Source organism: Balaenoptera acutorostrata, chromosome 3 (genome assembly GCF_949987535.1).
Source record: "Balaenoptera acutorostrata chromosome 3, mBalAcu1.1, whole genome shotgun sequence".
Classification (NCBI taxonomy): Eukaryota; Metazoa; Chordata; class Mammalia; order Artiodactyla; family Balaenopteridae; genus Balaenoptera; species Balaenoptera acutorostrata.
In genome coordinates this window covers 172,402,006-172,429,995 of record NC_080066.1, presented here as the reverse complement: position 1 = coordinate 172,429,995, position 27,990 = coordinate 172,402,006, and the positions used below count along the sequence as shown (strand labels likewise).

General features: G+C 45.6%; 1 protein-coding gene across 18 annotated transcripts in view; it reads right to left on the bottom strand.

Moving 5' to 3' along the window:
* Positions 1-27,990, bottom strand: part of LOC103017035 (forkhead box protein N3) — a 269,854-nt gene that overhangs the window by 234,916 nt on the left and 6,948 nt on the right. For all 18 annotated transcript variants that reach the window (XR_009007543.1, XR_009007542.1, XM_057543298.1 and 15 more), the window contains exon 2: positions 24,831-24,946. The gene's annotated coding sequence lies outside the window, so the exon portion shown is untranslated. The remainder of the gene's footprint in view (positions 1-24,830; positions 24,947-27,990) is intronic.

The following is a 27,990-nucleotide window of genomic DNA, read 5'->3' as shown; positions in this document are numbered from 1 at the left end:
GGATCAGCTCTAACTTGTCTCGTTCCTATATTAGAAATACACAAGGTACTTTTTTTTTTTTAATTTTATTTATTTTTGGCCACGTTGGGTCTTCATTGCTGCGCGCGGGCTTTCTCTAGTTGCGGCGGGTGGGGGCTACTCTTTGTTGCGGTGCACGGGCGCCTCATTGCGGTGGCTTCTCTTGTTGTGGAGCACAGGCTCTAGGTGCACAGGCTTCAGTAGTTGTGGCTTGCGGGCTCAGCAGTTGCGGCACACGGGCCCTAGAGCACGCGGGCTTCAGTAGTTGCGGCATATGGGCTCAGTAGTTGTGGCACACGGGCTTAGTTGCGCCACAGCATGTGGGATCTTCCCAGACCAGGGATCAAACCCGTGTCCCCTGCATTGGCAGGATTCTTAACCACTGCACCACCAGGGAAGCCCCAAGGTACCTTTTTAGAGACAGCCACTTGGGCAGTCCCTCCTAGTGAGTTGTCGGCTCTCCATTGAAGAACTTCCTTTCCTCCTGGGATAAGCACATTGTTCTCCCCAAAACTCAGCATGTGGGTCAACTGTGGACACTAACTGCCTCTTGGGCACCCTTTTACCAAGTGTCTTGCAGTGCACTTCTCAGAAAATGACCCTATTCCTTCTGTACTCCCCAGAGACATACAATGTGAACTGAGAGCTTGGCTATTATGCTTGTGAATAATCTGAGTTTCAAGTGCGGCCTTGGCACGCCTGAGAACAAATAATTACCAAAAAGTTATCCAGCTGCCCTCACAACGTGCCGCTACTTTGTCTTGGGTGCAGAGCCCTGTTGGCTGGCCCCGTGGGAGCCTCAGTGAACAGAGCCATCAAGACCCCCTCCAGGTCCCAGTCAATGACTGCAGCAGAAAGTTTTGGCCGATCTGACCCCGGAGAAGATAAAGCCCTTAAACTAAGATTAGCCACGCTCATTCCAGCCCCACTCACAGCCAAGAGTCAAAGTCGATATTTGCTGAGTGGAAAAGGACAAAAGGAAACAAATTTCGTTTGCAAGCTCTCCAAGCAGACCAGAAAAAGTAATTATCTGTTGCTTACCCCGTGCGTCTCCTCTCGTAAAAAGACTAAGCTAATACGTCCCTGCTTTGAGGGAATATCAACATTTTGGTCTCTGGATCACAGACGATCAACCGACTCTCCGAATAGGGTGTTCTGCAAAGAGTTGTGTGCAGGATGGATTATTTAAAAAAGCAACAGGGCCAAAAATATTTTTTTTAAGTTGGGGGAGCGGGACTTCCCTGGTGGTCCAGGGGTTAAGACTCTGTGCTTCCACTGCAGGGGGCTTGGGTTCGATCCCTGATCAGGGACCTAAGACCCCGCATGCCACATGGTGAGACCAAATTATTTTTTTAAAAAAAAGCAACAGGGCCGTTTTAAGCAGCCTTATGATGACTTAAAATGACAATGACACTGTTGCTACTTTAGACCAGTAAAAGCTTGAGAAAGCTTAGAAAGAAAACTCCTAAACTATTGCTTGACGATCACTGAGGAGCTGGGTCATAAAAAGCACCCTCTTAATCAGAGTGAATTTAAATCTGCATCCAAACCACTAGCCTTTGGTGTACAACGATGGCATATTTGATCTGGAAGAGACTTTAGGATTATCTAGGCCACTGCCCAATCCAGGTCCACCTCCCACCTGGGTCATCTGCCCCACACACTCTGTACGCCACACAGCCAAAAGCACACCCCCTCTCACTCCCGTCAGCCACAGCTTTCCTGGGCTCTCCCGTCTGTGCAAGTGCCGACTGGATTGAGAAGGCAGGCCCATCACAAGCATCATGAAACCCAGAAGCCTTCGCCAGGAAGGGAATTGCCTGTGTGGTATCAGAGCCCCCAATGAGGGCTGCATTCAGCAACCCGTGCTCAAGACCAAACAAACAGCTCCATGGGGACCGTGGGATGAGCGAGTGGGGTGCACACCTGCACGGGGTGACATCTGGTTCAGAACTGTCAGCCCCACAGCAGGAGGGGAAGACTGTAAACTCTGCCGGACAGTGGCTAAGGGATGCTGAGAGGACCTTGGCAGCCCAGCCCGGGCTGGAATTCCCGGGGGAGCCCACTGCACACTTATCTGGGGTCTACTGTTCACTTTCCTTTCTCTAGAAAGCCAGGCTACTTCTTGATGGGGAGACGGGGGGAGCAGGGTGATGGACTTCTTTTTCTTGCATTTTGTTCTAAAAGACAGGGACATCCTAGTTAGATCTTCTTCCCTGAGTGTTCCAGAGGAGCAGTGCAAGCTGTGTCTAACAGGGTCGCCTCCCCAAAAGGACAAGCTCAAAAGGTCAGAGCCAAGTACTAGACCTTTTTTTTAAAATAAATTTATTTTATTTATTTATTTATTTTGGCTGCGTTGGGTCTTCGTTGCTGCGCACGGGCTTGCTCTAGTTGTGGTGAGCGGGAGCTACTCTTCGCTGTGGTGCGCGGGCTTCTCATTGCAGTGGCTTCTCTTGTTGTGGAGCATGGGCTCAAGGTGCGCAGGCTTCAGTAGTTGTGGCACACAGGCTCAGGAGTTGTGGCTCGTGGGCTCTAGAGCGCAGGCTCAGTAGTTGTGGCGCACGGGCTTAGTTGCTCCGCGGCATGTGGGATCCTCCCAGACCAGGGCTCGAACCCGTGTCCCCTGAATTGGCAGGTGGATTCTTAACCACTGCGCCACCAGGGAAGCCCTAGACGTTTTGATTAAATGTGCATATTCCTTTTTTAGTGGGTGGGTGCTGTTTAATCTGTGTGGATCCAGTAATCAACAGGCATCTCTCTCCCTGTTCAAATTGAAGGAAACATCTAAATAGCATCCAACACCTCTTTTCTTCGTGTACAACAAATGTCAATGATATGCAAACACAGGCACTTCACGGTGCAAGAGTGGTTTGTCAGAGTGGACAGTGAATGAGCTTCTCTTCTTGCTTCGGTTACTCTGAGCTCTGCCTGGGAGCGGGGATCTTGCTGGGCGGCATCCAGGTGGCTCTCCCAGGTCAGATCTGCACATTGTACACATTGCCTTTGTTGCTCAAAAGGATGGATCAGACAGAAAATAAATTAAGTAGAGTTATCAACCGATTACAATCATTCTCTGAGTTCTCACCTCAGCTACGCTGTGGGTAATCTGCAAAGAGGCATCGAGCCCCAGACCCCTAGCCTGGCACTCAGGGCCCCTCGTACTCTAAACCTGCTAACCTATCCTCGCTGACTTCACTCCATTCTGGCCTCTGGCATTTCCAGAATGGGCCATCCTTTCTCTTGTCCAGACCTCTCAGGCTCACTCCAACACTTTCTCTGGACAGCTTTCCTTGGACCAATCACTGAGCCCCCTTGACACCGTTTACCTCAGTATCATTCATCCTGTATCTCCAGAACCCAACACAGAACTGATACGTGGTAGGTGTTTGATTAATGTTCACTGAATAAGTAAATCAGATATTCCTGAAACAATGAGCAAACTAAGTTTAAAGGAGATAAAGAAATGTGCACATTAAAAATGTAACACACACACACAGGCAAGTCCTTTGTATGCAATGAATACGTGTAAAAGCTGGTGAAGGCCTCTAAACAAGGTCTGTAGTCTAGTTAATAGTATTGTACCAATGATGTACAATGGTGCTTTTAACGATGTACTGAAGTTATATAAGATGTTACCACGGGGGAAGCCAGAGGAAGGATGCATGGGTCCTCGCTGTTATTTTTGCAACTTCTGAGTCTAGGATTATTTCCAAATAAAAAGTTTCATAAAATAAACCAAACAAAAGAGGCAAGAAGTTCCAGGTACCAACTGAGCAGCTGAGGTGAGGGGTTGCAGCCTCCCTGCTGCGGGACCCCATCGTGTTCCCACCTGATACCCACCTGATACTCCCAGGTTAGGGATGATTCCAGCCTCTCTTTCCCTCTCCCTTCCCTCCCTCAGGTCTCAGCTGCGATGTCCTCCCCACTGAGTGTCTTCCCAGACCACCAGCACCACAGCCACTTTCTCACAAGCTTATTTACTGCCTTCAGTGCATGGATCATAATCAGAAATCTCTTGTCTGTTTGTCGCCTGTCTTTTCCCACCAGAAGGCAGGTGCCACAGGACCTGGGACCTCAGCTGCGTGTTTACGACTTTGTCCCCAGTACCAGGGCATATCCTGGCCCACAGTACTTAAGAAATATTTTTAGATGCATAATGGATATGTTAATTAATAAAGTTATTAAATTAACTTTAATAAAGTTAAATCAGTAAACGGATAAACCGGTAAATTAATAAACCGATGCTGAGTGATGTTATTAGCCTTAAAGCCTTTCTAATAAAAACAGTAACAACAACAAGCAAGTTCTTTACAAAATATAGCACTTTAACTATGACTCGTTGGAAATGACTTGAAACATACAATGTGATGTCTGGAGTAGGCGCCCGAAGGAAGCAGACACCCCTAGAGCTGGTGCAATCAGGAAAGATGTCCAGTGAGCAACTGTCTGGACGGACATGGAAAGATGGATAGGTTTTTAAAAGAAGTCAAACTAGGAAAGGAGAAAAAAGGGTGCTTCAGAATTGAGAACCAGCATGAAAGAAAACCTTAGTGGCATCCAGGCCCACATCTGTCCTTGTAGGAAGTTGGTGACCTATCATGAGCAGTGCTGGAGTCATGACGGTGAACAGGACAGACAGACCCTGCCTGAGAGCTTCCACTTTAGAGAATCAGCTTTCTATCTGATAAAATAGTATCTGTAAACATCTACTTTTCTCATTAATGAAGGCTTCCTGCTTGTATGGCAGGGAGAATAGAGACTGCCTCGATAGTTCTGAATTCTTACTAGCTGGAAGTATAGCCAGGAGGCTATTTAAAGTTGATTGGGGAAAGTAGGAACCCTTGCCCCTTTGGGGCAGACCCCTCCATTGTGGGGAGGGCCACTTTGGTGAGCTCTCCCGACCGTGCAGACAGAAGTCAAGTTCCTCCTCTTTCTTCCTTACAGGAACCCCTGATATTGGAAAATTCATCCAAGATCAAATGCATCAGACTGGGATGTTAAGGAATCTGGCTAGTGATGTCAAAAGCCATCTCATGAGTGATACACTCCTACATAATTCCTTTTTTCTGTCATGCCCACCACCAAGCTGGACCAGGACTGCTGGAGGAGAAGAGACCTGGAAAGTTATTAGGAAATTCTAGGAGGGCAGGTTTAAAACTAAAACTTTGCACCCCACCCCTCATTTCAGAAGGCCACAGGTTGGGCGGTCTGGGAGCAACCAGTTCTTACCCATAACAGGTCTTCCTAGCCAAGTACGCTGGGTTCAAGCTATTCCCATAGACTTTGGTTCTTCTACAGCACAGAGTGTATTTCAATAAAGTCTTTAACCCACAGAAGCATCCTGAGGCCTCTTTATTCTAGCCTCAGCCACTGGGGCCGGGACATGGCATCACTGCTCTAGGGCCATAAGAAGTTGGGGGTCCCCTGATGGTTTTGCTGTGGACCAGTGCCTCGGGCATCACAGATATGCAGGGGTATGTGTCTCCTAGGCCACTGTCCCCAGCTGAGTGTAGTGCAGATGGAACAGATCCCAGTCTTCTCCAGATTCCATCAGCTGAGTAGGCATGGGGGCAGCAAACAATAAGGAAGGATCATGGAAGGGAGAAGGGACTAAGGAAAGGTCATGTATGGGGCTATGAGATGCCTCTATCTTCTTACCGTTCCCCAGGCTTGCCCGGTTCCCAGACCTGGGGAGCTCCTATGCTAACTTGGAGTTTAGAGGCAGTTCAAGTGCCTACTCTTCTGGCACTCAGCCTTTCTCAAATCATGGCCAAGAGCTCCCATCCTCCCAGCCCACTAAAAGGCAATCCTGATGCCATATACACATGGCCACAGTGTCTAGATACCTTTCCAGCAACACCTGGAAAACTTGAGTGATTCCCCCTTCCCAGAAATCTTGCTGCAAAAGCTTCCTTTGCTTAGTTTATGAAGTGGGCTCCACCCTCTTGCCGAACCCTTCAGTAAGTTCAGCAAGATGGCCACACGAGGTGTGTTTCATACCACCGACTACACGCAAAAGGGGCTCCCCCGGGCTTCCCTGGTGGCACAGTGGTTAAAAATCCGCCTGCCGATGCAGGAGACATGGGTTTGAGCCCTGGTCCGGGAAGATCCCATATGCCGCGGAGCAACTAAGCCCGTGCGCCACAACTACTGAGCCTACGCTCTAGAGCCCGCAAGCCACAACTACTGAGCCCGTGAGCCACAGCTACTGAAGCCCGCATGCCTGGAGCCCGGGCTCCACAACAAGAGAAGCCACCGCAATAAGAAGCCCACGCACCGCAACGAAGAGAAGCCCCCGCTCGCCGCAACTAGAGAAAGCCCGTGCACAGCAACGAAGACCCAACACAGCCAAAAATAAATAAATAAATAAATAAATTTAAAGGGAAAAAAAAGGGGGCTCCCTGAAACTCACAGATTTAAGCATTGCAAAGACTGTGAAGGGTGATCTAACACTTCCAACCTGAGCTGTTTATCATTTCAGGCCCTGAGAGGTCACATTCCATTTACTCCTGTAGGTGAAGATCTGCTGGTGCTACAGACTGGAGGACACTCTGGAGATGTCCCACTTAAATCTCAACCCTGGAGCTACCCAGATGTGGTAGCCTTAGAGCATCATTCTGGATTGATCCTAAGATTAGTTTTAAATGCTATTCCAGATTTCAGGTTTTCATGCAGTGTTATTTTTACAGGCTGATTATTGGGGTAGAATGTTAGGGTGGTCCCCTTCTCATTTGCTTTATTCATTTTTATAAATTATATGCGTGCACACACATTTCTACCAGCTGCCCCAAAATGAGTCTCAATGTGAACACCACTGAGCACTCAGGCAGGGAGAAGTCAGCGAGACGTCAGCAAGCAGGGCCTACGTCCCAAAAGCCTCCCTAGAGCTCCATTTTCTGGACCATCACCTCCACTTATTTTTCCTCCTTTTCATCTCTTTTCCTCTGTGTCTGCACCCCTGCCCCTTAATCACAACACAGTTCACTGAGGCATACAAGTCACTCTGCTTAAAGCAAACTGAGATGGGAATAACCAACACATTCAGCCCCGCAGGGGCAGCCATTCTGCTACCAAACACAACTCTGCCAAACCAAAAGGAAACTCCACTTCTTTCTCCTCTTCCTCATCTCTCTTCCAATTGATGGCAAGCGTAGGGGTTATGTTTTTTGCATGACTTGCTTTCTGGTGCCTCTTGACTGCTCAGACAACTGATTTGCCCATGAGCACCAGCTCTATCCATGTTGGAAATGCTCCTGAGTCTTAATTAAGGGCCAGTACTAGGCACTTGGATCAGTAGGATGAATCAAGACCTAGCCCATCAGGAACCCACACCTAGTGAAGGACACAGCCTGTAACAGCAATTACTCTACAGTGTGGTTAAGTGCTGGGACGCAGGTACAAACAGAATGTCATGAGGAACTGCAAGATACAAGGTCCCCACCCCCCAGTTAAAGCAAATCCTTTAACATGAGATAAAAAATTTACAGGGGGCTTGGGGCAGCTGACCAAGAATCTTGACCCCCCTCCTTGGTTTTCTCGGTTCAGTGATTGTTCCAGCCACCACGCTGAGGCCCCAGGGCAGCAGCATGGTGGGGAGCACACCGTTCTCATCACTGACAACTAAGGCAGAAGCCAGGGGGGCACATCTGAATCTTCATCTACAGAATGGGGAGCAAAGCAATGATTGAGATGATCACACATGAAGAGGTGATCACAGGCTTGGCACAAAATAAGAGTGGGTGCTCATTGTCGGTACATCGCTGCTGGTGGTGGTGATAATCCCGAACTCAGAAGAATCCATCCAGGCTGGACCCTGCTGGGGCTCTCAAGCACAAGCAGCTGCATTCACTGGCCACTTCTCGCAGGGGCTCTCACTACCCCAGCCTCAGACACGACTCTCTGCCGGAGAAGAAAATGAGTGCTGGCCAAGCTAGACAACCAGCCTCCAGCAGAGAATGGTGTGATCCCAGTGCTTTACCTGTCCCAGGTATGTTTATCACCGTCCACCACCATCTGCCCCAACTCTAAGCGACTTGCAGGCAGAGAACATGGTGTCATTACATGTTACTTAAGTAACAGAGCTGGGTTCATGCTCAACAAATGCAATCAGGAAATTTCTAATTTGGCAGGGGCTCTCGGAAAGGGTTATGTCCAACCTTTTCATTTAAAAATAGTTATTGGGACTTCCCTGGTGGCACAGTGGTTAAGAATCCACCTGCCAATGCAGGGGACATGGGTTCGATCCCTGCTCCGGGAAGATCCCACATGCCGCAGAGCAACTAAGCCCATGAGCCACAACTACTGAGCCCTTGTGCTGCAACTACTGAAGCCCACACACCTAGAGCTCGTGCTCTGCAACAAGAGGAGCCAACGCAATGAGAAACCCGCACACTGCAATGAAGAGCAGCCCCCGCTCGCACAACTAGAGAAAGCCCATGAGCAGCAATGAAGACCCAAGGCAGCCAAAAATTTAAAAATAAAAAAATAAAAATACAATTATTTACTAGATAATTTCTAAATATAGAAAAATTTAAGGAAAATGTAAATGGCCCCTAGTCACACCACCTAAACAAACTAGGCCCATGTAAACCTTAAAAAATAAAACAAAAGTGCTAGATGCACCCTTGGGTTTTTTTGTGTTTTTTTTTAAGCCAAAACAGTACAGGAATGTGTAAAAAGTTGCTTCCCTCCTACCTTGAACCCTCAGTCCTCCCTACCTTTATCTTGTGTAACCTGCCAAAAATAAGTATGAAAATATAAGCACATATATGCATGCACATATATGCATATACATATATACACATATATGACTTGATTTTTTTTAACATAAATAGGACCTGAAACTTGCTTTTTTTTCCACTTAAGAAGTTGCTATGGTCTGAATGATTGTGTCTCCCCCAAATTCTAACAAACAATGTGATGGTATTAGTAGGGAAGGCCTTTGGGAAGTGATTAGGTCATGAGGATGGAGCCCTCATGAATGGGATTAGTGCCCTTATAAAAGAGACCCTGCAGAACTCCCTAGCCCCTTCCACCAGGTGAGAACACAAGAAGTCTGCAAACCAGAAGAGGGTCCTCACTAGATACCTTGACCTTAGACTTCCAGCCTCCAGAGCTGTGAGAAATACATTTCTGTTGTTTATAAGCCACCCAACCTGTGGGATTTTTCTACAGCAGCTTGAACAGACTAAGACAAAAGGCAATGGACAGGGACCTCCCTGGTGGCGCAGTGGTTAAGAATCCGCCTGCCAATGCAGTGGTTAAAAATCCACCTGCCAATGCAGGGGACACGGGTTTGTTCCCGGGTCCAGGAAGATCCCACATGCCGCAGAGCAACTAAGCCCCTGTGCCACAACTACTGAGCCCGCGCACCTAGAGCCCATGCTCCGCAACAAGAGAAGCCACCGCAATGAGAAGCCCACATACCGCAATGAAGAGTAGCCCCCCTCACCGCAACTAGAGAAAGCCCATGTGCAGCAATGAAGACCCAACGCAGCCAAAGATGAAAAAAAAATTGTTTAATAAATAAAAAAATAAAAAGGCAATGGACAAAGTTCTCAAACCAAAATACTTGCTTCATACTCCCCACACCATGCTACTTTCTGATTATATTATGATCTTGAGCAGTTTATTTAACCTCACTTTGCCTTGGCTTTTTCATGTGTAAAATGGGAATAGGTGAGTCAATACATGTAAACTTCTCAGAATGTAGACGGCACTCAAAAAACATGTACTATTGTTACTTATTACCATTATATCTTTGCACCCTTCCCATGTCATCCTATTTAAATGCTGCCCAGTGTGCCAAGGATATACACTTGTCTACCAAGGATAAACACTTACCCAGTCCCCGGGGGATGGGTATTGAGGTTGTATCTAATTTTTTGCTGTTGCTATTATGAACGATATCAATATTCCCATTCACCAGTTTTTGATACTTTGGTGAGTAGATCCATAGGATACATTCTTGAGGGTGAACTTGCTAGGTCAATGCTTTTGATAGATATTGCCAAATGCCCTCCCAAGATGCTCCACCAATGTATCCTCCCAGGAAAACAGAGAGAGGGTATCTATTTCCCAACTCCAGCCCAGAATTGGATATTTTCAAATTTTTAAATACTTACCATACAAGTGACAAATGGTATCACATTTGTCGTTTTGATTTGAGTCTCTTTAAATTATGAGTGAGGGGGCTTCCCTGGTGGCGCAGTGGTTGAGAGTCTGCCTGCCAATGCAGGGGACACGGGTTCGAGCCCTGGTCTGGGAGGATCCCGCGTGCCGCGGAGCGGCTAGGCCCGTGAGCCACAATTCCTGAGCCTGCGCGTCTGGAGCCTGTGCTCCGCAACAAGAGAGGCGCAATGGTGAGAGGCCCGCGCACCGCGATGAAGAGTGGCCCCCACTTGCCGCAACTGGAGAGGGCCCTCGCGCAGAAACGAAGACCCAACACAGCCATAGATAAATAAATAAATAAAATAAATAAACCCAAAGTTTAAAAAAAAAAAAAGTAAGCTGAAATATTTAAAAAAAAAAAATTATGAGTGAGGTTGAGAACTCTTTAATTTACAGATGAGAAAAACAGACACCCAGTGTCCCCTAACTGGCTTAAGGTCTAATCCTGAGCTAGTTATACAGACAAGCCTGGACCAGATCTCGGCTCTGGGACCACCCTAAGGATGCCCTGACCCCCAGCACCAGGAGGAGAGTCTGACAACCAGTGGACAAACTTCTTCTTTCCCCCTGCCGGGCACACCAGCTGGGTAGGCAGGTGGCTCTCCGATGCCCGGGTTAGGGTGAGAGCCTCCCTCGGGACCCGCAATCCCAAGGCATGTGTTTCCCCTGCCTGACAGGGAAATCTCAGCCTCTTCCTCGGCCCAGGAAGCAGGGCTGTGGGGCCTCTCCAAATGGAGAGCTGCTGACTGCAGCTCGAATACAGAAAGTTTTGCCTCCGAACTGCCTGAGGTTCCAAGGTGTTTTTTCTCCTGCTCATGTCATATCAAATGTTGTTCCATCTGACAGCAAAGTGGTTCGTGTTGTGATTGGACCTTCACGTTCCTCTATCTCCTTCTCTGTGGAACCGGACTTCATTAACTGGGAAAGAACGCTCCTTGCAGTAGGGAAAGGATCTCTGGGCACATCCCGCGGGCGGGGACAGGGCAGGTGTTCACGGGGCAACACAGGGGTGTGAGTACCCGGTCTAGCTGAGGGGCTCAGCTTCTGGGTCTCACTGGTGCTGTGACCTTGGGTGCTTCTCTCTAAGCCTCACCGTCCCCACCTGAACGATGGAAATGACACCGATACCTGCTTTGCCTCACCTGCAGGGTTGTTTCAAGCTAAGTAGATCATGTGGGTGACACTGCTTTGAAAACTGTGAGACTCAGCACAAATGGGGGACCTTGGTGAATGTCAACCAGCTGGTCGCCATCGGCTTCCATGCCAGAATGTTCCTGCAGGAAGCAGCCATCCTCAGACATGGGGTGGGGTCTGCCTCTGCTCCCAGATATTCCTGAAGCCCTCCACCTCACACCAAGCACACCAGAACCAGGCTGATCATCCCGACACAGACTGAGTCGAGGCCTCACCTGGATTGTGCAAAAAAGCATTTCATAAGCATCTGTTTACACATCAGCTAAACTAGGTGTTCAGCAAAGAGAACATCCAGTAACTTCATATTCCTTTGGCAAATTAGGAAGCACAGCTCCACTTGCTGGAATTTCTCAGCCAACTGATACTCACCATACATTAGAATTAAAAACTAAACATGGCCATTTTGAAGGGAATCGTCCTACAGTTATTACATATTTCCCTACCACTTTCCTAAAAAAAAAAAAAAAAGAGTTAAATACAGTCCAGCCTGTCTGCTTATCTCACTGCCACCGTCATAAACACTGATTATCCTTCTAAGTCTCAAATCATAAGAACCTGTTCTACCACTCCTAGCTTTGAGACCTTAGGCAAATTATTTAACCTCTTTGTGCCTAAGTTTTCTGGAAAATCAGACAACCGAGTTAATTAGGAGTGGGGCTACATTAATAACACAAAACCAGCAAGGATCAACTTAAAGTTCAGTGCATGGATTTGGAGAAAGCTCTTTTGTTCTCTGAGATATGTTTTGTTTCTCCCTAGCTCCTGGCTATATTCCAGAGAGCTGAATTTGCTGGCTCCGTGAGGCTCTCTTGTGTGGATATAAATTCCTTTTGGGGACTTGGAGAACATAACTAAGGCCCTGATGGGGACTGTTACACCAACAGCCCAAGCCCAAACCCAAGCGTTCAGTTCCAAAAGGGAGACTTAAAGCCGGCACCCTGGAACAGCCAGGGAGAGACGAACAGAAGACACAGAGAGCACGGAGGCAAGGACAACGGGAGCCTCCCTGAGCCTGGAGAGCGAGGAACAACTTCCCGACTGTCGGCTGTACGCACAGACCAACGTCCCAAACAAGCGAGCTTCGTCTTTGTAAGAAGAAACCTTCAGGGACTTCTCTGGTGGCGGAGTGGTTAAGAATCCGCCTGCCAATGCAGGAGACATGGGTTCGAGCCCTGGTCCAGGAAGATCCCACATGCCACGGAGCAACGAAGCCAGGGTGCCACAACTACTGAGCCTGCGCTCTACAGCCCGCGAGCCACAACTACTGAGCCCACGTGCCACAACTACTGAAGCCTGCGCGCACGCCTAGAGCCTGTGCTCCGCAACAAGAGAAGCCCGCGCACCGCAACAAAGAGTAGCGTCTGCTCCCCGCAACCAGAGAAAGCCGGCACGCAGCAACAAAGACCCAACGCAGCCAAAAATAAATAATTTTTTTTAAAAAAGAAGAAACCTTCAGATGCCCACTTAGGAAACTGAAATATAAAGGATGAAATATAAAAGTGAACACCCAAGAGGGGGAAACCAAGCAATGTAGCTGCTCCAGAAGGTCTGTGTAGGAGGAGCTGAGAAGGGGCACAGGGTTGGCCGAGAAGGGGACGGCTGCGGGGTCCACAGATGGCCCACCTGCAAAACAAGCACACGGAACGCTTGCTTGAGTGGCTTACGTTGTATGTGCGATGGAGAGACTGCGGGGCTAGAGCCCCGAGCCACTCCCTGGTTCAGTCTCTGGAGAGGACAATAATGAAGAGATGAAGCAACTCCATTTCAGGTGACTCGTCCATTTTTCTGAAGGATGTAAAGAATTCTCTCATAAGCTCTGCTCACTTGCTTCCATTGAGCTAGGTTTCTAGAGTTCTATCTATAATATTGAAGTTGTATACTATGGGCATCACACAGCTATTTATAAATATTTCAGCTCTCTCTACTTCACGTACACAGTTATATAACATTTTCCCACCTTGCTGAAGTTAGGTGTGGCCACATGACTAGCTCTGGCCAATGAAATGTGAGCGGAAGTTGGATGGCTTTAAGAGCCAGCACGTGCTTCACCATTTTCTCCCTTCCCTCAGCCTTGGTGACGGGGAATGTTCCATTGCCTCCATCCGGGAGTGAGGTCAAGGATGACTTGGAGCACAGTCCTTAGCCAACCTCAGTAGATACGTAGGGTAAGCAAGAAATAAACCTTCATTGTTTTATGCCCCTGAGTTTTGGGGGCCATCTGTTACCCTATCACCTCGTCTACCCTGAGTGATACACACGTACCACTTAGCCACCAGGACATGACCTTCTTCTAAATCAGTAACTGGTTGTGCACCCAGAGAATTCGCAGTACTAGGAACCTAGCTGTTTATTACGGACGTAGACACAATTTTTAATTATGAGAAACCAAACTCCTTTCCAAAAGGTAAATTTTAAAACTAAGCTCTCAGGAATTCCCTGGCGGTCCAGTGACCAGGACTTTGTGCATTCATTGCCAAGGGCCCAGGTTCAATCCCTGGTCGGGGGAACTAAAATCCTACAAGCCGCGTAGCACGGCCCAAAAATTAATTAATTAATTAATTAAAATGAAAAGAAATTAAATAAAACTAAGCTCTCAAACAATCCCCCAAACCCTCTAATTCCTTTCCTGAGCCCCAGTGTACACGTCCCCAGGTGCAAGGCCAGACATTAAAACCTGCTCCAAATGCACCATCTACCATTAGAGGAGAAGGCAATCATCTTAAGAAACTCCACTTTCCGACGTGGAAGATTTCCCGCATTACATTCTTGATCAACACGCGAGTTCATCCTCCCAGACGTCAAGCTGGACTGGCCAAATGGGAACTCCTTTGTGGGCTCTCCTTCCCTGTTGAATCCAGAGTTTTAAAATGCAGTTCCTTGCAAATTCCCTGGTGGTCCAGTGGTTAGAACTCTGTGTTTCCACTGCAGGGGGCGCGGATTCAATCCTTGGTGGAGGAACTAAGATCCCGCATGCCACACACGTGGCCAAAAAATAAAATAAAACAAAATGCAGCTCCTTGAATATCACTATGGGTTGACACCCCCCAGAGTCAGGTTCAACCCAACTTCTCATGCCTCCAAAGGCATATTTTAATTCACCATTTTATTTAATATATAAAACATGAATTAAGACAAAACTTGCAGTACTCTCCTACACTAAAAAAAAATCCACGAAGTTTTTCTACAGCAAATATATCAAAATATACGTCTCACACAGTTGCAATGTAATCCAGGTACACTGGCTAAGTTGCGACCAATGAAATCTTCCCATTTCTAAAGACCAGGACCAAAGACACAGCTTCTGTTTATATAAAGCCATTGATTCAATCATTTGGGGTCAGATTTATTGTTTTAGCCATCATTACCTTTTTCACTTATAAATCAGTATCAATCTAGTCATTTTAGTGACCAAAATAACTATACCATGATCTAATTTCTTAGGTTGTTAAAATGACCAGATCAGAGTCACAGCGGGTGAATCAATAAAATGCCTGGAAATAAATATGAGGGGAAATGTACAGTCACCCCGTTGGATGTCAAGGTCGAAAGGCCTGCCTTACTACTCGTATCCGTGCCTCAAGCCTTACAATTTATATCTATATTCTGACTTCCCAAGGTGCCGGGGCCAATCTCTAAGAATTCTGATGTGCACGTATTGCAGAACCACTCGGATGTAATAGTCAAGTAAATTATTAATGAAAGAACTATACAAATAAAACATCATGCTCTTTTATGCAGTAATAATTATTATCATAAGCAATGCAAATTGAATAATAAGAATCATCAGGACAGTTCGGTGATAAGCTAACAATTTCTGGCAATCAGACCAAACATCTCTGCTCAAGCTGTTTAATAAAATAAATAGCAGGTTGTTGACATTTTTGTTCAGTTAAGCACACATACATCCAGAGACTACTTATGTGTCCCGGGTAGAAGAGCTAAAAAAGAAGTGGAGACTGAATAATACAAAAGTGGAACCACTTACAATGGGGATCATTTAGATATCTCCACAAGAAATCAATGAATCCTATAAACTGTCCCAGAATCAAATGACATCACTTGCTTATTTATACACACATTGCATACACATACATTTACATATACATCTGCATTACATGAATATACATATATATACAACATTATAAGAATCTTCTTATAATGTTTCAGGTACTTTCACGTGAGGGATAAAGTTAAATGCCAGAAGAATACTAGGCCATCACTATTTAGAAGCATTTATCAAGCACCTAACTTCCTATCACACAGGCACACACCACTTTGCAAAAAAGCAAACCACTTCCTTCTTTACCTTAGAGGACCCCCGATGCTGGAACCCTCTAGAAATCATGCAGTCCTCAAACAGCATTGCCCAATTTTCTACCAGTTCACCCAAGACTGATTCAGAAGAGAAGCTGTCCGTTCACAGATCAAACTAACCACAGAGAAAGTCTATTAAATTCTAATTGGCAAGTAATTTGGACCTTCCAGTAGCAACTACAACCAATTTCCTGCCTCTTTTTGTGTACCTGGAAAAATACGTTTTCTATCTGAGGTAATGATATCCTCTGGTATTCAGAGGAAAAAAGTCAAAGGCAGTGAGGTCTCCTCAGCTTCCAGCAAGAATAAAGAAATGCTAAAGAGTGAGCTGAACCTACCTGCCGTCAGATGTGTTCATCTCACAAGCAAACTCATCTTCTCCTAGGGTCTGAGTGTTGGTAAAAAGTCCAACCATTCAGAGGCCATTTGACTGGGCTTGGTGGTGTATTACGCCCTTTACAATGGACTGCCCTTCATCATGGACTGCCCTTCCTTCATCATGGACTGCCGTATTAACGAGACCAATTTGGATGCCATTCTCTTTCAAGGGGTATCAACTTCAAAACAGCTCTACCTCTTCAGACTCCGGGAGATGCCCCTGCTCTGAGTTGCAATTATTTCCTTTGAACCTAACTCTATCCTAAAAGCCAAAAAACTCTCACCTGAGCTACGCGGCTACCACCACTGATGGAGCTACGATACTTGAGCACAGTTCTGAGTTTGGGCTCAAAAGACTCGGTCCCTGGTTAATGCCCAAATATCCATTTGGGGAGTTCCCATGCATATACCAGAGTGAGAGTAAAATAAATGTGGACACATAAATATGCCCACTATAGGGAAACAGCAGCATATGGCACTTTTTACCAGGAGGAACAGTTCACCCTCTGCCTTTGCAGGGGGGATGGGGTCTGCCGATTTCCACCAGGAGACAAAGGTGTGACTGTGTATTCTTAAGCCAGAGTGCTGTGGCCAGATGCCTACTCATCATTTCAAATGCCTTTCTTCTCTCCTCCCTAAAGCAGGAAGAAAGTCTTAATTGATGCTATGTCTCTAACACTTGCTAATCTCCTGTTTAATAAGGAAGACAAGCCACAGGCTGCGGACCTCCAGTAAACAGCAGTAGGGGCCAGTAAGGAGGAGAGAGAGGGAGGTGAGGAGGGAACCAAGGAGAAGGGGCGAGAGAAGCCAAGTCAGGGAGGTTCCCAGATCGTGATTTTGCACCACAATAAAATTTCAAAAATAGTTTCGGAGAGGCGTAGGTTGCCAACTTTTTATTTTTCCAAGTAAAGAATATTGAACTCACTATCTTGAGCTTATTTTTCTCTTTGCCTTGGACTGGGGAAAAGTTCATCTTTGAACACCTATTTGTACATATCTGTTTGTTCCCCCCTCCTCCCCACACCCCATCAACTGTAAACCCAAGCAGGCCCCTCAGAATCTCTCTACCTTCCACACAGGAGGGCCCCTGGTGTCCAAGAACCACTGAAGTAGACAGATTGGATCCCGAATCTGAGAATTATTACTTACTTTCTCATTTCACTTCAGAATGTTTCACATTTCCTTATCTTCCTTCAGAGAATTTCTGTGAAACACCTTTTCTAAGGTGATATAACTATATGGCCATCTCAAAAAAAAATCAACACATTTTACATCGGATTCATTTCAACCCTTGATAAGAAAGCAGTATGCATGCTTCTAATGGAAATGAATTCTAACAAAAGGGTGTATTCACACTTTCAGCCTAGGGGCCTGACCCACGAGGGCCAAGAACACATGTGCAAAGAATGTGAATGCCGTCTTTTGCAGGCAGACAGCAGAAGGAGCAAATGACCAAAGATTTCCATCCATTTATCTTGACACAAACCTACTCTTCCGCCAGCCAAGATGACGGTTCTGAAGGGAACCAACTTGCAGAGTCTGGATCTGAACCAGGGCTTTCAGCAACAACTAAGGATTTAGACCAGCTTAATTTCTGAATTCTTGTAAAACAAAGACCATATATGTTAAAGTGGCCAGCTCAGGGCCTGTGTGCAAACATCTCCCTCTTCCCTTGAGACGAGAGCTCTGTATCTGGCCTCTCTCTCCCTGGCAAACAGCTTGCAAAGGGCTTTCAAACATGAAGAACTCTTTGTTGAAGAAGCTCTCATATCTACCTTGTTATCTGCAGTACATAGAAACAACTGACTTAGAAGTCTTTTCAATTCATTCTCATTAAATAAAAGATGGATTTTCATCTCATTTCCAATTATCAGTCAGGAACATACATTCTTTTTTTGTGGCTGCATTGGGTCTTCATTGCTGCGCTCGGGCTTTCTCTAGTTTCGTTGCGGTGCATGGGCTTACTGCGGTGGCTTCTCTTGTTGTGGAGCACGGGCTCTAGGTGCACGGGCTTCAGTAGTTGTGGCACGTGGGCTCAGTAGTTGTGGCGCACAGGCTTAGTTGCTCCGTGGCATGTGGGATCTTCCCGGACCAGGGCTCGAACCCATGTCCCCTGCATTGGCAGGCGGATTCAAACCACTGTGCCACCCGGGAACATACATTCTTTTTTTTTTTTTTAAAGATTGATTGATTGATTGATTGATTGATTGCTATGTTGGGTCTTCGTTTTTGTGCTAGGGCTTTCTCTGGTTACGGCAAGCGGGGGCCACTCTTCATCGCGGTGCACGGGCCTCTCACCATCGCGGCCTCTCGTTGCGGAGCACAGGCTCCAGACGCGCAGGCCCAGCAGTTGTGGCCCACGGGCCCAGTCGCTCCGCGGCATGTGGGATCTTCCCAGACCAGGGCTCGAACCCGTGTGCCCTGCATTAGCAGGCAGATTCCCAACCACTGCGCCACCAGGGAAGCCCAATTATAATCATTTTAAGAGCTACCATAAAATGAGCGTTTACTGTCTGCCAAGCACTGTGCCAAGTATTTTACTTTTATTTATTTATTTTTTTAGTGACGTATAGTTGACATACAACATTATGTTAGTTTCAGGTGTACAACATAGTGATCCGACAATCGAATACATTATGAAAGGATTACCACGACAAGTAAAACCATCTGTCCCCATGCAAAATTATTACAGTACTATTGACTCTATTCCTTATGCTGTATTTTACATTCCCACGACTTATTGATTTTACAGCTGGAAGTCTGCATCTCTTAATCCCCTTCACCCAACCCTCCTCCCCCTGTGCCAAACATTTTATAAGAATTATTTTACTTAATTCTCATGCCAACTCTATAAGGTAAATATCATTATCCCCCTTTTACAGGTGGGGAAATGGAGGCTCAGATACCTTCCATTATTTTCTAGGAATCCACAGCTCAGAAATCACACCCCAAGTCATTCAGCTGGAAAGAGGAGGGACGGGAATCTGAAACTCTGGCTGATATGCTAACCCTAACATCCACTGCCTCCCCCTGGCACCCTTGGGTCGCTCACTACAAGCAACCCTGCCAGAAGCCACAGCTTTTACGGTGCATGCAGTTTAACTGGCACCGCTAAAAACGCAGCCCATCCCGTCTTTCCTAGAAGCCAGCGTTGTTTTCACTCTGCTTTCAAGTCCTGTTGAGGCTTCATGCCCGCTCTCTCAGGAGGCCTCATGTCAGCCCTCAGGCCTTGGACCACCACAGCAGTCATTCAGTCCAATTAGACAAAGCCATTTCTCTCAGGAGAGCTGGTGCAATTCCACAATGGTTTATGAGGGACCAAAACTCTGATCTTGTTTTAAATAAAGCAAGCCCTCCAAAGTTCACAAATCTCTTTCATCTGCTTTAGTTTGTGATGACAATGAGACAAACGTTAGTGGGGAAGCTGTCCCCTCCACCACCGATGTCTCGCTTTGTGACCTTCCTTGGAGATTCTGCGGCCCCTCAGTTTCTCTATATACAGAATACAAACTCTTACCTTCTTCAAAAAAATGAGTGTGGCGACCAAGTGAGATAGTAAAAATACTTGGAGAAAAAAAAAATTAAATGCCGTCTACAGCGAAGGTGTTAATGTCATATCTTTTCCAAATAGTACAGGTTCTGGCAAATTCCACCGGGCATTTATTTACAAGGCCAAAGCACAGATCCAGAAACTCTCTCTGTTACATATATGGGGATTTCCATTTAATGAAATGTTTCCAGGAAACACCTTAGAGCCATAAGCAAACGTGCTAAGCGGGCAGCCATAGGAAAACTCCCCGTAGGTCTATGAATCAGTCCTTGGGAGAGTTTTCTGTTTTGTTTATTAACATTTGGGCCCCATTTATGACTCAAGCATAACTTCCCTTGGCATTAAAGTAACTGGGAACTGAGATTAATTGCCCGATTTTTAATTACATTTGGCCTCTTGGCACTGCATGTTGTAAGTACCCTGTCTCTCAGGGCACACTGACAACAAGTGATCTGTCGTCGGCTATTCTGAAAGAGCTTTGGTGTCTGCGCAGTTTATGATCACTAAAATAAAGGGTTCTAGCCTTCTAAGAATCTAACACACACACTCTTTGTGTGGCTTTACAAATGCCTCAAATAATGAGACCATCACGGGAAAACATATTGAATTGAGTTTCTCGACTATTTACACACCCCCTAACCTGTCCAGTTGCCTCTGCCTCTTCTGGCCTCAGACTCCATTTTGAACATGGATTTCTTTTTTCCTTTCTGGAGTCTCTTATTTTCTCCACTGTATTCATTCAGAGGGGGGGAAAAAAAAAGACCTCATAAATGTCATTTCATATTCCAAGCAATTTGCTATAGGCAACTACACCATTACTTTGTACAAATAAATTTACATAAATCATTATTAGAATGTTTTATCTTAGCAAGATTATTTGGTTCCCAGAGCACAAATTAAATGCATGCTTAAAGCAGAATATTTTAAAGTTATTCCTATATTGTTTATGAGGCGGGATTAGAAATTTCCATCTAATTTTTCTTTCATAATGGAATTCCTTTAGTTTTCTTTGTACATCTAGAAACCACATGTATAATTTTCTAGGGGGTTTCTTGAAGCAAGCATTGCAATAGATGCTTCTGATACATTTGGTCCATTTTTCAGAGACTATTCCCTTTGATTCCATGGGGTCAGTTTTGAACAGTGATTAGGAAGGCCAGGAACCAGGGAAATTAAAACCATCTCCTGAGTAGATGGGTTTTTGTCTGATATTATTCTGCAAGCAAACCAGTCGTTGGTTGTGGTTTGGCTTTTTTTTTTTTTTTTAAATAAACAAATTTGTAAACAAAATTCCTGAAAATGGAGCTCAGTTTCTACTCACTGTTTAAGTTGGGAAGATGCCTGTTTGGATCAACTGCACAGTACATGACAAGTCTTCACTGGAGTTCTACTCCACCCTAGATTTCAAAATAACATCTTTTCTCCCTATATATAAAGGTAGTGCCCATTTTTAAAACAAGCTGCAGTTGTCAACATCAGGGAAGCGGGCAGAAAGGGACCAACTGAAAGTCAGGAGTGGAGCTTGCCACCCTGAACCTGTTAACCTGCTGGCTCCGGGTAACTAGTCTTCTCATCGGGGTCAAAAAGGGCTGGACTCACCGCTCAGAGCTGTACCCTTCTCCCCGTGTGTGGTGTGGGAACAGATTCCCAAGCCAGTGTCAGGGAAGTGGGGCCCCACGTGGTCAAGGGCACAATCCTCGTAAAGGATGAGTGAGACAGTCCCGTGCAAGAGCTGGAAAGAGCAAGAAAGAGCTGGGTTCCAAGCAAAGTGGTGCCACTCTCTAGCTGTGATCAGGCACAATTTAAACCTTTCTGCATCTGTTACCTCATCTTAAAATGAGGTTACTTGTACCTACTTCACAAGTTTGTTTGGGGAATTAAATGAAAGAAGGCAGGCAGAAGCTGAGGACAGTGTGACCTCTGGAAGAGGCTCAATAAACAGTAGCTAACATTAATCTTCAAGGATGACCAGCGGGGTCAAGCTGGGGTGATCATGTCACGTATTGTCGATACCAGCATATTTCCAGGTGTGAAAGGAAGGGCTGTATTTTAATTATGTTGGGTCAACTGGCAAATGCTTCCAGGCACACTGGGGCATGTGTGACTATCCCAACTCCAGCCCATCACCATTCAAGACCCGGTAAAGAAGTTAGGTAACGATTATATCTTACGTATTTTACGACTCGTTATACCTTTTAGAGATCTTTCATACATCTTTTCAAGCCTTTCGTAAACTGGGTGAAAAAATGTAGGTCTGGGTTAATTACCCTTTAATCATGAGCAGACAGAAGCACAGATAAAAGTTCGGGCTTTCCCACAGTGACACAGTGTTGCAGGGGCAGTGGGAACCCCAAGCGTACCTCATGCTGCTCCCTACTTCCTACCCTCCCAGCAACGAGACAGGGTCATGTGACGAGTTCTGGCCAATGGACTGTGGACGTGGAATTGGTCTGAGTCACTTCTGGTCTAAGGCACCTAAGAATGGGTGTGTGTTCTCAACTCTTTTTCACATATCGAAGCAACCAGGAAGCCACAGTTTGAGACGTAGGTGTCACAAGATGGGGGAGGCAGCAAAGCCACACTCGTGCAATCCAACTCTGGGTGAGTGAGAAATAAACTTTTATTGCACTAAGCCCTGAGATCTGGAGTGTACTTTTTACCCTAGTATCCCACAGCCTGCCCTGGCTCAGCTAGCTAGTACGATTAGAACCCACATCTCCAACTTTCACCAGTTTTCACTCAACAGTATCAAAAATCCCACCAGATTGGCAAAATGCTGCCAAGATTAAATGCCATAGCTTACTCATGGCAAATCTTCAGTGCTTACTTGATTTAAAACAAAATGTTTTTTTGGTTTAAAACAAAATAGTTCACACCCAGTGCCAAGTAAAAAGAAGAAAGTTCCAAAATGCAGGCTATATTTTAATTTGGTGCTGATTTGTTCCAACATTTACCTTAACCCGAGACGCCTGGATGCCTCATTTTAAAGACAACCCTAATAATTAGATTCCTGAAATGAAACAGCCTCAATGTCATATCTAGCTTTAACTGAAAGTTAAATAGATGAACAGAAAAATCCAACTAGACTATGACCAATTCTCTATCTCAATCTAGAAAATTCCTCTCTTCCTCTCTTGCTTATTTAAATCCTACTCATCCTTCAATCCTATTTTCTTTATGAGGGAAAAAGTTCCACACCTCAAATTTTGCAAACACTTGTGTCAATCAATTGCCTAGGCCAGAGGATAGCAAATTTGTTCCTGTAAAGGGTCAGAAAGTAAATACTTTATGGTTTCTGACGCACCTATTCAACTCTGCCCTTGTAGCACAAAAGCTGGTATAGACAATCTGGAAATAAATAAACATGACTATGTTCCAGTAAAACTTAATTTAGGGACATTGAAATCTGAATTCCATATCATCTCTACAAGGCAAAATATACTATTCTTCTTTTAATTTTTTCCAGTCATTTTAAAACGTGAAAACCATCTTGGCTTGTCCACCCCAAACAAGCAGTGGGCCACGCCTGGCTGGCGGGCCGCAGCTGACCCACCCCAGGCTTAGAAGAGGCAGGGCAACGACAGATTAAGCAGTTGCTTTTGTGGGAGGGGAACACAAATACTGTTGTTCTAGTTCTTCCACTTCCCGGTGGCTGGTGACCCGGGGCTCTGACTCCAGGAAGGCCTGAGCTCCCGGATCAGCCAGGCCTCAGTTCCAGAAGCACTGCAGCACGCTAAGGCAGGTGGTGTGTGGCCACGCAGACCTGACGGGATGGGCAGGAGCCTCGGCCGGCGACCCTCAGCAGCACCCTCAAGACCCAGGGCAGGAAAGCCGCCACTGCTTTATCCAAAAGAGCCAGGTGTGGGCAGGATTTGCTGGGCCATTGCAAGATGAATCAGCGCACTGGGCTCCCACCCCTGACTATGGCCCCAGCTTCAGCCTTGAGGCCCTCCCTGAATTCTGGTTTTCTGAACTCTTGATACACTCTTGGCCTCAACGTACAAACTCATGTTCCTGGCTTCCTCTTCCTACTCTTCCGCTCCACTTCTCAACTCAGAATCACCCGCTGTGAACCACCAGGTACTGACCTCACACAGCACCTGGTTCATCCCGGGGCCCTGTCAAGCCACACCTGCCAGGCAGAGTGCGGAGGGGAGGGGGGCAGGTATGTAAGAATAAACAGTCAGGTAGAGAGGCGGAGGCCAGGTATGGGCAAGCCCAAGGAAGCAGAAGGCCAGCCAGGTAGCAGCCAAGCCAGGGCTGGGGCACCAGAGACTAGGGTCCCCTGAAGGAAGCTGTCAGCCAAGGTGACTCTGTAACAGAGCAGGTAGGGTGTCCACAGGGGAACCTTAAGGGACCCAGGCCCTGAGAAGGAGCCTGGCTCTGGCTGGGATAGAGGCTCAGGGTCCTCCAAGCCCTGTCTGGTCCTCACTGGCTAGTCTCATGGCAGGCTCATTCCCGCCTTCCGGGCCAGACCAGGTTGCTCCTCTTCCCTCCTGGCTGAATGATCCACAGTGACCAAATGACCTCCTTCAGCCCTCCCTCTTCCATGAATTCTCTGATTATTTCAATCCCAGTCCTCAAAGTCTCTTAATTCCCTGAACCAGAGAGCTACCATAGTGCACTGCTCCGGCCGGAAGCTGAGCGCCATCCGCCATTTTCTTATGAGCGAGTCATGGCTCTTTTGCTAAGGTCTGAGCTTCGTGAGGATGTATCTTATATTTTTATACATCTTATAGTTTTTTATCCCCATCTGCCCTGAGAACACATAAGAGATACTCAATAATATTTATTAAACTCAATTAAAAGGTCCAACATTAGAAAGATTAATACAATTCAAAAGAAATATAGTATCATGGGAAAGAAAATGATTTAGAGAAACTACGTACGGCAGAGGCTAGTTCCTATACAAAAATTCCCAGCGATGTTCCTGTTGCTTTGTGTCTATGACACACACCAAAATTTTAAATAAAGATGTGACTCAACATTCTCATTATCTTAATGCCTAAATTCATTGACCACATTGTCAGTCTGATCAGCTGTATAAATTGATCATTAAGAAGACACGGAGGAAGAGGGGGAGGATTTCAATTGCTGGAGAAACAATCAATTTGGCATTTGCATTTAAATATACCTTTGGTATTTCATTTATTCACTGCAATCTCCATGAGGTGTAAGCCAGCTGGGGAAGGCAAAGCTTGGTTACCTGAGTCAGAATGGGTCCAGGAAACCGAGGTCAGCATTGCTCCAGTCACAGAAAGGACAGAGAGGCCTCCATGATTACGAGAACGCTGGTCTTCTAGGAGATGATGCGTCTAGTGGCTGGTGGAGAGGAGTAGAAGGAAGATGGGATTAGAGCAGAGGAGGAGAGAGAACCCTCTCAACCACAGTGGATGTCATCTCTGGCCTGACTCTCTAAAACATGACATACTTCAGCGAAAAAGTCAATTGCAACTGTACCTCTTTATTTCTTGGAAAGTTATTGAAGCACTGGGTCTTTCGTGATGGAGTGTTCTTGAAACTGCCGCATGGGGCATAAAAGGACCCAGAGATTTGAAAATACATGCCATAGATATTATGAGATTATCTTATTTTACTATAGCTGCCATTGAGACACTTGTGAGATCATTTTACTTTACTTCAGCTGTCACTGAAACACTTGTCTATATAAAGGAAAAACATCAGAGCACCAGCAAGCCTTCAAGGCCAGCGTTCCACCACGAGAACCAGCCTTGATCCTCTCGGTAGACCAGGTATACAGGCTGCAAAGTCAATGACTCTCTAGTCTGTTGTTGTAAAATAAAATTACGCTGGCTCTATTCCTGGAGAAAAAGATGCCATCAAGCTAAAGCTCACAAAATGGGCTACAAGTTTGGAGGATACAGTTAACCTATAATCTTACAAAACAGAAAAGTTGGTACACGAGATAGATGGCATAACAATTTCTTATGGAAGATATTTTTTTGACCTACACATCAAGGAAGACACAGCAATAGGCTCTCTAATGAAAAGAATGGTGTGAGCCTATGAGCTTTAGTGTGAGAATGTTAGGAAATAAATTCATTCTATCAGTGGTTCTCAAACTGTGGTCCCTGGAAGGGCAGCATCAGTATCACCTGAGAATTTGTTGGAAATGCAGATTCTTGGCCCTACCCAAGATCTACTAAATCTGAATATTTGGAGGTGGGGCTCAGGGATCTGTTTTAACAAGCCCTCCAAGTGATACTGATACATCTTAAATCATTAATTCATCCACCCATCCAAAGACATTGAGTCCATTGTTAAAAAATAAAATTACCCTACTCTACTGCATGTTAAGCTTCAATTAAGGCCAAAGTATTGGGCTAGGGATTGGGGAAGGAAGAAGGGTCAGAGTGAGAAGATGATGAAATCCCTGCCCTTGAGAAATGTATTGTCCTCTATGGGAGATAAAACAGGTATACAGGCAACTCAAATACAGACTGTGTTATTTTCTCTAACAAAGAGTTAGAAGGTTTCAAAGGAGACATTTGTTTCTGATTGGTGTGGGGAGGCAGGTAAGGGAAAGCATCAAGACAATAGTAATGGGACTTGAGATCTGCACAGGATTTTGACAGGTGGGAATAGGGAAAAGCTGAAGCAAAGGCCCAGAGGTGAGAAAGCATGAGGGCTATTCAGGTACATGGAGGAACCAGGTCTGGCTGATACGTGAGAAACTTGGAGGTGATCTCGGTGAGACAAGGTTACTGCCAAGCACAGACACGTAAATGCTAGGGGCCCGTTGCTTCTCTTTCTTGTATGAAGACTACTTAGCGGCACCTGTGGCTTATGTTTAGAAACTGACGTCTGATAAACCAGGTGATTTAATAATTTCTAAGTCTAGTCTGCTTTTCTGTACTTTTTGAACTGCTTTTTCTAGAGGGGAGCACCTCAGCTGCTTCAAGGATTAACTGCTGAAGGTTTGCCCTGGAGGAAGACACAAAAGAAAATTTCAAAGCAGGCGTAAGAATCCGGATGTCACAGTAGCCTCGGGCCATTCTGCAAAGGGGCAAAATGTTACCACACCTAAAAAGCCCCTGAGGGCACTGATGGTTTTAGCTTTATAAAATAACTCAAGTGGAGAGGGGTGTGCCTTAGTCAAAAGGAAAAGTTAAACCAGGGACTGGGAGAAATGGGTGTAGGGATCAAAAGGTACAGACTTCCAGTTATAAAGTGGATCAAAAGGTACAGACTTCCAGTTATAAAGTAAGTCGTGGAGATACAGGATGACTATAGTTAATAAGACTGTATTGCATATTTGAAAGTTGCAAAGAAAGTAGATCTTAAAAGTTCTCATCACAAGAAAAAAAAATTTTTGTAACTATGTAAGGTGGCGATATCAACTCGACTTATTGCGGTAATCATTTTGCAACGTATACAAATATTGAATCATCGTCGTACACCTGAAACTAATAAAGTTTTATGTCAATCATACCTCAATTAAAAAAATTAAAACATGCCCTAAAAAAGTTAAACTAATACTCAACACTTCTAATTAGAGAAAAAAACTACTTCTCATGATCAAGAAGGTATGGCTTTTGCTTCTAGAAAACTGACATAAATAGAAGGCTTTATTTCCTGGTGTTGCTAGATGAATGATGAAAAACTGAAGATGTTTTTGATGTCATGCAAGGCTCTGATGGAAGTGAAGCTGGATTCAGAATCGGCTGCTCATCCCAGTTCTGCCATTTAGCCATCTGTGTCATTAAGGGCAAGACACTCAACTTCCTAAACCTCAGTTCTTCATCCATCAAGAATTAGAGACACTGGGCTTCCCTGGTGGCGCAGTGGTTGAGAATCTGCCTGCCAATGCAGGGGACACGGGTTCGAGCCCTGGTCTGGGAAGATCCCACATGCCGCGGAGCAGCTAGGCCCGTGAGCCACAACTACTGAGCCTGCGCGTCTGGAGCCTGTGCTCTGCAACAAGAGAGGCCGCGATAGTGAGAGGAGTGGCCCCCGCTTGCCGCAACAAGAGAAAGCCCTCGCACAGAAACGAAGACCCAACACAGCCATAAATAAATTAAAAAAAAAAAAAAAGACTAAAAAAAGAATATATATATATATTTCTTCCTCTGGGTTCCAGTCAAAAAAAGTTTGAAAGCCACTAGTGTAGGTGACCTAGACCACCCCCAAATCTACCAAAAAAAAAAAAAAAAAAAGAATTAGAGACACTGACTTGTCCCACCTTTGAAATTTAAATAAGAAAACAGACAAGAAGTTGCTCTGAAAATTGTAAGGTGCAATATTACACAGGGGTATATTTTTATTGTATATATAATTATACTATCCTACTCACTGAGACATTTGGGTACTAATCATACTTGTTACTGTATCGGCCTTTGAAAATA